Source organism: Macaca nemestrina, chromosome 1 (genome assembly GCF_043159975.1).
Source record: "Macaca nemestrina isolate mMacNem1 chromosome 1, mMacNem.hap1, whole genome shotgun sequence".
Lineage (NCBI taxonomy): Eukaryota > Metazoa > Chordata > Mammalia > Primates > Cercopithecidae > Macaca > Macaca nemestrina.
The window spans coordinates 224,846,161-224,855,254 of NC_092125.1; the positions used below are offsets into that span (position 1 = coordinate 224,846,161).

At 49.8% G+C, this 9,094-nt stretch overlaps 1 protein-coding gene across 1 annotated transcript in view; it reads right to left on the bottom strand.

Moving 5' to 3' along the window:
- The window catches only part of LOC105479099 (hexose-6-phosphate dehydrogenase/glucose 1-dehydrogenase), a 34,721-nt gene extending 34,452 nt beyond the window's left edge, over positions 1-269 (bottom strand). Inside the window, exon 1 of the mRNA XM_011736923.3 lies at positions 19-269. The gene's annotated coding sequence lies outside the window, so the exon portion shown is untranslated. The remainder of the gene's footprint in view (positions 1-18) is intronic.
- Positions 270-9,094: the final 8,825 nt, after the last annotated feature.

Here is a 9,094-nt window from a genome sequence, read left to right on the forward strand (position 1 = left end):
GCGGTGGGGGGCGCTTACTTCCTTTCGCGCGGCGGCGCGGGCCGCTCCTCCGGGACACGGCCGGGGCGGCGCTGAGGGCCCGGCCCGCTCCCGAAGGCTTCTCCGCGCCCCGGACCGCACCTCCTCTTCCGCAGGGCCCGTCGCCCCGACAGGTGCGCGTGTGACGCGGCCACGCGCCTCACAACACTCCGATACCGCCCGCGGAGGCTGCGGCGGCCACAGGGGAAGGCGCGAGGCCAAGGCCAGCCCGGCCGCCGCCCCTCCCCAGGCCTCAGGCCTCCGCGGCCTCGCGCGCAGCGAGACTAGGGCCCGGGCCCGGGGCGCGCGCGGCGGGGGCGGGGCGGGGGCGCCGGCGATGCCACGCCCCCCCGCTGGCGGCCGCCGGGGCGGGGCCTCGGAGCTTCCGGGGCGAGTTGGTAAGTCCGCTCCGAGCCTCCGCCCCTGCTCTTCCCTTCGGCCGCTGGGTTGCCGTGCGTCCTTCAGCTATCCTGCCGCGTCCGAGACGCGCTCAGGACCCAGAAGTGGCCGAGGGACGTGGTTGTGTCGTGGAGGGGACCAGGGGTGCTGGCAGCTCCCTACGATCTGGCACCCGCTCTGGGACTCCCCAGGCCTCGCTTTTCCCCATCTGTAGAATGAGCGGCTTGGTCCTTGCCGTCTTCAATATCCAGAGTAGGGATTTAGGAGTTGGAGCGCACACGCTGGCCACGCCTCCGCGCACAGCTTCAGATCTCTGCCACCCCTTCTCACTTGTGTGACCTTGAGCTCAGTTTCTTCATCTGTACAGTAGGGACATGGGAATACCTGCCTCCGGGGTTGTCTGGCACGTGGGTGCTTAGTAAGCGGAAGCTTGGACCCGTGTGACAAATGGAAGACGTTTGCTAAGACGTTGCTAAGAAAGACAGCAAATGGAATCAGGGCTTCTCTGTAGGGTGAGAGGTATTTAAGTGAGAAAACGGGACCAGCTGCCTCTCAGAGCCCTCAGTCCCCTTCCTGTCCCCCACCATTATCAGGTAGTATGTGGCCCTCCTCCTCCCCCCCAACCCGCTCCCCACTTTTTTTCTTTTTCTTTTTCTTTTTTTTTTTTTTTTGAGACAGGGTCTCCTTCTGTCACCCAGGCTGGAGTGCAGTGGCGCTATCACAGCTCACTGCAGCCTCCACCTCCCCGGCTCGAGTGATCCTCCCGCCTCAGCCTCCCAAGTAACTGAGATTGCAGACGTTCGCCACCACGCCTAGGTTTCCAACATTTTGTAGAAACGGGGGTCTCACTTTGTTGCCCAGGCTGGTCTTGAACTCCTGGGCCCAAGTGTTTCTCCCACCTTGGCCTCCCAAAGTGCTGGGAGGAGATTCCGACCTGAGAGAGAAAATGTGCTGCAGCTTTTTATTTCCTGATGGTTCCATTAGAGGTGGGAGCATCTGGAACTAGCAGAGGGAACTTGGCAGTGGCCGGCAGGACTGAGTGGGGCCAACAGGCATGATTACCACACAGGATGTTAGGCAAGGGGTTCCGGGAAGGCCGGGAGCCGAGGGGGGCTGGGCCTCACTGTCACCAAGGCCAGGGGCCATCCGGGCGCCCGCAGAGGACTGCCAAGCCTTGACAAGGATTTAGGTCACACTGAGTGGGCCTGGCGGAGGGAGGAGTCAGGGAGCCAGGCACTCTCTGGGCTACCTCCACAGCTGGAAGTGAGCAGGAGGGCTTAGGGCAGGAGCCGGCCAGAGCTGACTCAAATGATGCCGGGACTCTTGGCCTAGAGCCCTTCCCATATTCTGTGGCCCTGAGTGTGTCAGGCACCCACATAGCTCTGAAAACGGGGGCCCAGGAAGGCACAGATAGGAGTGGGCAGGTATCCAGAGGCATGACCTGGGGGTTGTTTCTCAGATGTCCATGTGGCCATCAGAGGGTGATCTGCTACCTTGAGGGCTTCTGTAAAAATAGCCCCAGGCCAGGTGCGGTGGCTCATGCCTGTAATCCCAACACTTTGGGAAGCCGAGGCGGGTGGATCCCCTGAGGTCAGTATTTCAAGACCAGCCTGGCCAACATGATGAAACCCCATATCTACTACAAAAAAAAAAAAAAAAAAAAAGGCCGGGTGTGGTGGCGCGCCTGTAGTCCTAGCTACTGGAGTGACTGAGGCACAAGAATCGCTTGAATCCAGGATGCAGAGGTTGCAGTGAGCCGAGATCACGCCATTGTACTCCAGCCTGGGCAACAGGGTGAAACTGTGTCAAAAAACAAAAAAGCCAGGTGCAGTGGCTCACGCCTATAATCCCAGCACTTTAGGAGGCCGAGGGGGGTGGATCACCTGAGGTCGGGAGTTCGAGACCAGACTGACCGATATGGTGAAACCCCGTCTCTACTAAAAATACAAAATTAACTGGGTATGGTGGCGCATGCCTGTAATCCCAGCGACTTAGTAGGCTGAGGCAGGAGAATAGCTTGAACCCGGGAGGTGGAGGTTGCAGTGAGCATTCCAGCCTAGGCAACAAGAGTGAAACTCAGTCTCATTAAAAAAAAAAAAAAAAGCCCCAAACCAAGTCAGTTGTAACCTGCTTACTAAGAAAACATTCATCTGATTAGGTAACGTTGGGGTGAGGTCTGAGGAGGGAACTAGCCTAGGGTGTCACAATGTCCTCCTAACACTATGTCCACTCCCACACCACCCTGAGATGTTTCATTTCTCTGCCTGTCTTTCCTCGCCTTACCTTCACCTCAGTCTCATCCCGCCTCCATATCTTCCAGTTTTCTCTGGGCAATCAATTGCTTTGCTTTCTTTCCATCATGAAGACGATTAAGTCGTGCTAAGCCCCAATCATCCTGGTGTGAGAGTACTGCCACCCAAAACACAAAAATCTAAAACCTTGTCCCTGTGGGCCCTGGCATTGGTTTCCGCACCTTTGCCTGTCTGAAGCTTTTCTCGTTTCTGTGCTAACAGCAGCTACAAGGGACAAGGTGTGCCCAAAACCCCGTGAAGGAAGCCAAGAGAATGAAGGAAGCAGGGAGAAAGGAATGATGCCCCATGGGTGGGGCTGGGGGTGTCCTGTGGCCAGAATTCTGTCTGTGGTTTATCTCTTGCTTTATAAGGAGCACCCTGGGGCTCTATTTATGAAGCAGATTTGGGGGGATTTTTTCTTCGTAGCCCTTTAACTGTGGGGTAGGCAGAAATCAGGGTGAATTCAGCCTGCTTTACAGACGTGGAAAGTGAGATCCAGAGAGATGAATGACTCACAGAGATGCCTGTGGAGTTAGAAATAAAATCCCGTTGCAGCTTCTATTTTCAGGTGTCACTCCCTAAGGCAGCTCTGCTGGCTTCCTCTTGCTTCTCGCAGGAGGTGGAGAGGGAGGGGAACAGGTAGAGATTTTTCAGCCACTGGTAGATCTTTTCATCCTCAGAGATGAGGAGCCTCTTTTTAAATTTTTTTATTTTATTTTTTAAGACAGAATCTCACTGTGTCACCCAGGCTGGAGTGTAGTGGCACGATCATAGCTCACTGCAGCTGCAACCTCCTGGCTCAAGTGATCCCCTTACCTTAGCCTCCTGGTACCTGAGACTACAGGTGTACGCCACCATCCCTGGCTAATTTTTTTCTTTCTTGTTGTTGTTTTTGTAGAGATAGGCTCTCACTATGTTGCCCAGACTGGCCTCTAACTCCTAGGCTCAAGGTATCCTCCCACCTCGACCTCCCAAAGTGCAAGGATTACAGGCACGATCCATTGTGACAGGACTTTTTTATTTTTAAGATTAGCTTCCTAAAGTCCACATGAAGTAGTTATGCAATGGTTTCCATTGTTGCCATAACAATATACCACCATTTAGTGGCTTAAACAACGCAAATTTTTTATCTTACAATTCTGGAGGTCAGAACTTGGGTCTTACCAGGCTAAAATAATGGGTCAGCCTAAATTCCTATCCGGAGGAGCCATTTCTGATCAAGGCATAATTCAGTATTTGTGGTTTTAGGACGGAAATCCCTGTTTCTTTGCTGACTTCAGCTGAAGGCCATTCTCAGCTTCTAGAGGGTACCACGCTCCTTGGCTTGTGTCCCCTTTCTTCCACCTTCAAAGCCAGCAATGGGAGGTCCAGTGATTTCTCTCTCCCCTGTGCCTTTTTCAGGGTCATCTCTCTGACCCAGCTGGGGTAGTCTCTCTGCTTTCTTTTTCTTTTCTTTTTTTTTTTTTTTTTTTTGAGGCAGAGTCTCGCTCTGTCGCCCAGGCTGGAGTGCAGTGGCGCAGTCTCAGCTCACTGCAACCTCCACCTCCTGGGTTCCAGTAATTTTCCTGCCTCAGCCTCCCAAATAGCTGAGATTACAGGTGCCCTTCACCACGCCCGCCTCATTTTTGTACGTTTTAGTAGAGACGGGGTTTCACCATGTTGGCCAGGCTGGTCTCGAACTCCTGACCTCAGGTGATCTGCCCGCGTTGGCCTCCCAAAGTGCTGAGATTATAGGCATGAGCCACTGCGCTGGGCCCACAATTTTTCATAATAGCTGTATTGAGAGAAAACTCACCTACTATGCAACCTACTCATTGAAAGTGTGCAATTCAATGGTTTTTAATGTATTCACAGAGTTTTGCAACCATCACCACAATCAAGTTTACAATATTTTTGTCACCCTGACAAGAAACCCTATACCCATTAGCAGTCACTCCCCATTCTTCTCCCACCCTCTAGGCCCTAGGCAATCACTAATCTATTTCCTGTCTCTCTGGATTTGCCTATTGCCGACATTTCATCTAAATGAATCATACAATATATGGCCGTTTGTGGCTAAATATGTTATATACAGACACAGGCATATATGTGTGTGTATATAATGTTTTCAGAGCTGATGTTGTATCGTGTATCACTACTTCGTTCCTTTTTTTTTTCAGACAGTGTCGCTCTGTCGCTCAGGCTGGCATGCAGTGGCCTGATCTTGGCTCACTGCAACCTCTGCCTCCTGGGTCCAAGTGATTCTTAGCCATCAGCCTCCTCAGTAACTGGGATTACAGGCATATACACCATGCCCAGTTAATTTTTGTATTTTTAGTAGAGACAGGGTCTTGTCATGCTTGCCAGGCTGGTCTTGAACTCCTGGCATCAAGTGATCTGCCCGCCTCAACCTCCCAAAGTGCTGGGATTATAGGCGTGAGCCACTTCACCCGGCTGCTTTGTTGGTTTTCATTGCTAAATCATATTTAATTATATGGATATACACCACATTTTGTTGATCCATTCATTGATTGATGAACATTTGGGTTGTTTCTGCTTTTTACTGTTATGAATAATGTATTATGAATATGTGTGTATATGTTTTTCTATAGATGTTTTCATTTTTCTTGGGTGTGTACCGTGAGTGGAAGAACTGGGTCAGCTGGTAATTCTTTTTTTTTTTTTTTGAGACAGTCTTGCTCTGTCACCCAGGCTGGAGTGCAGTGGCGAGATCTCGGCTCACTGCAACCTCTGCCTCCCGTGTTCAAGTAATTCTCCTGCTTCAGCCTCCCGAGTCGCTGGGATTACAGGCACCTGCCACTATGCCTAGATAATTTTTTTTTTTTTTTTTTTTTTTTAGTAGAGGCACGGTTTTACCATATTGGCCAGGCCGCTCTCAAACTCCTGACCTCAGGTTATCCACCTGCCTCAGTCCCCCAAAGTACTGGGATTACAGGTGTGAGCCACTGCGCCTGGCCCTTCAGCTGGTAATTCTATGTTTAGCCTTTTCAGGAACTGCCAGACTGTTTTCCAAAGTTACAGCACCATTCTGTGTTCTCAACAGCAGTGTACAGGGGTTCCAGTTTCCCCACATCCTCACCAACACTTACTATTGCCTGACTTTTTTTTTTTTTAGACAGTTTCGCTCCATCACCCAGGCAGGAGTGCAGTGGCACGATCTTGGCTCACTACAACCTCTGCCTCCCAGGTTCAAGTGATTTTCCTGCCACAGCCTCCCAAGTAGCTGGAATTAAAGGTGTGCACCACCACGCCTGGCTAATTTTTTTGTATTTTTAGTACAGATGGGGTTTCACCATGTTGGCCAGGCTGGTTTTGAACTCCTGACCTCAAGTGATCTGCCCGCCTTGGCCTCCCAAAGTGCTAGGATTACAGGGTGAGCCATCATGCCTGGCCCCGACTTTTTTATTATAGCTATCCTAGTGGGTATGAAGTGGGAGTTAATTGTCATTTTGCTTTCATGTCCCTGATGGCCTGTGGTGTTGATCATCTTTTCATGTGTTTATTGGCCATTGAGTGTCTTCTTGGAGAAATATCTAGTCAAATTATTTGCCCAGTTTTCTTTATTTCTTAAGAGAAGGAGTCTTTTTTTTTTTTTTTTTTTTTTTTTTTTTTTTTTGGAGACAGGGTCTGGCTCTGTCACCCAGGCTCGAGTGCAGTGGTGGACTCTCCGCTCACTGCAACAGCAGCCACCCAGGGGCTCAAGCCATCCTCCCACCTCAGCCTCCATGGTAGCTGGGACTTCAGGTGCACGCCACCACACCTGGCTGATTTTTGTATTTTTTGTAGAGATGGGATTTTGTCATGTTGCCCAGGCTGGTCTGGAGCACCTGAGCTCAAGTGATCCACCCACGTCGACTTCCCAGAGTGCTGGGATTACAGGCGTGAGCCACTGCACCTGCCCCCTTTTTCAGGATTTTTTTTTTTGTCTTTTTTAATTGAGTTGTTAGAGTTCTTTACACATTCTAGATACAAATCACTTACCAAATGTATGATTTGCAAAAATTTTCTCCCATTCTGTGGATTGTCTTTTCACTTTCTTGATGGTGTCCTTTAAAGCTTAAAAGTGTTTAACTCCCATGATGTTCAGCGTAGCTATTGATTTTTGTTTTAATCCTGATGATGTTCAGTGTATCTATTTATTTATTTTTATTTTTTTGAGATGGAGTTTCACTCTTGTTGCCCAGGCTGGAATGTAATGGCGTGATCTTGGCTCCCTGCAACATCCACCTCCTGGGTTCAAGTGATTCTCCTGCCTCAACCTCCCAAGTAGCTGGGATTACAGGCATGTGCCACCATGCCCAGATAATTTTTGTATTTTTAGTAGAGATGGAATCTCACCATGTTAGTCAGGCTGGTCTGGAACTCCTGACCTCAAGTGATCCACCTGCCTCAACCTCCCAAAGTGCTGGGATTGCAGGAGTGAGCCACTGCGCCCAGCCATCTATTGATTTTTGTTGCTTGTGCTTTTGGTGTCATAGCTAGTAAAGGCTTTGCCCAATCCAACTCATGGAGATTTATGCTTGCATTTTCTTCTTCTAAGAGTTCAGTGGTTTTGGCACTTGCATTTAGGTTTTTGATCATCTTTAGTTAGTTTTTGTCAATGATGTGAGGTAGGGGGTCCAACTCCCTTCTTTTGCACATGGATGTCCCATTGTCCATGGGGACAGCCCAACGATGCAGGCTGTTCCATGGCATGCTCCAAGAGCCTTTGCTTGCATAGACATGCAACACGGTATGCCCGAAGTGCATCCCTGGTCCAGAAGGCAGACCCTGGAAGACCAATGCCTGGCAAATAACAGGCCCTCAAAAACTGTTTGTCAAATGAACGTGGTGTAAGCTGGGGAGCCAGAGCCACCGCATCCAGGTGCTGGAGTCTCGTTCATCCTACAGAGGCTCTGAGGGGCTTCAGCTTGGCCACAGTCTGTTGGTGCCCCTGGGGAAAAGGGACAAACCATCAGTGCTACTACTGCCTGAGCAGGATCTCAGGAGAAGAAAAGCCCCACATTTTGTACTGAGGCTGCCTGGGGGAAGGAGAGTCAAGGGAAGAGAAGAGAGGAGATTGGGGAGCAGCCAGCCTGGGTATGAACCAGGACAGGGGACCTTGAGTAATGAAGAGGGAAGCTCCTGTACTCAAGGTCGATGTTTCTTGCCTTAAACTTCAAGAGGCAAAGGCAGGGAGAAGCTCTTGGCTGGCAGATAAAATGGGAAGATGAAAGTGCTGGCAGCCACCCCAGACATCTCTGTACCAGCAAAACCTGCATCGTATCCTTTGGGCCAAGTAGAGACGCAGCCTGGGGACAGCCAGGTGATGGATGAGCCTGGGGTCTGGGGGAAGGACAAGGCACCCTCGGAGGGGAAACGTGCCGGTCAGCAGGACCTCACCAGACAGCCGCTGGCTTCCCGTTGGCTTCTCCAGGAAGCAGGCGCTGTCTGCCTTTCCCCAGCCCTGACACTGCAGTGGCCTGGTCTGGGGCCAGAAATTTGGAAGCCTCTGGTGAGGCAGCAGTTCCCAAGTGGCTGCAGGGTCACAGCAGGAGACAACCCTGCATTGGTCCAGCCCTGGCACCTCTCCGATGTCCAGTCCTGAACGAGGTAAGGCACCCCTCATTCATGCAACCAACAAACATGCACCAGGCATGTGCCAGGCTCAGGGGGCACAGCAGCAAACCAGGTCTCTGCTCTCAGGGAGGCAACTGTTAAGATAATGAATGCTTTATTTTGTTCCTTTGCTGAATTTATGTGAAATAACCAGCAGACTTTCAAAAGAATTCTGTGCTCTGCAGTTGATGTTTTCAATTATTCTTGTAAAAAACATATGCTGCTGGCTGCCCTTTGATTTGTGGAATGGTCTCAGATCAGGGGGAGAAAAGTTTTTCTATTTATTAGCTTTAAATAATAAGATTGGGAAGGATGTTAGAACCCCAAAAAAGTTTTGTTGCAAAATCAAGTGGAGGGAAAATGACTAAGAACTTTAATCTCACTTTTTGATGAAGTTAACAGTTATTTGATTTTTCTAATACTCAGAGCTCACTTTTGCATTAGTGCTGTTTCAGTATGTGTTTATGGCATATGCCAGTAAATTAACCTTTCCTGTATCTTTTCAGCTGTTGCTAGAAATTATAGCTGGTTCACGCTGAGTTAAACTGCGTACTTTAAAGCTGCATAATATTTAATCTATTTCATTAAACAGCACATTCTGTCTCACTTGTTTGTATATGCTGAAACCTTCTTCTGAGTTGCTCCAATTTCCCTTCAGAGACTAAGGAGCCTACACACACAAAAAACAAACAAACAAACAAACAAACAAACAAAAATATCTTTTCAAATGACTTTTTCTTTATCTGAAGCACATTTTACATTTCCATCCTCCACCCCACTTAATGTGA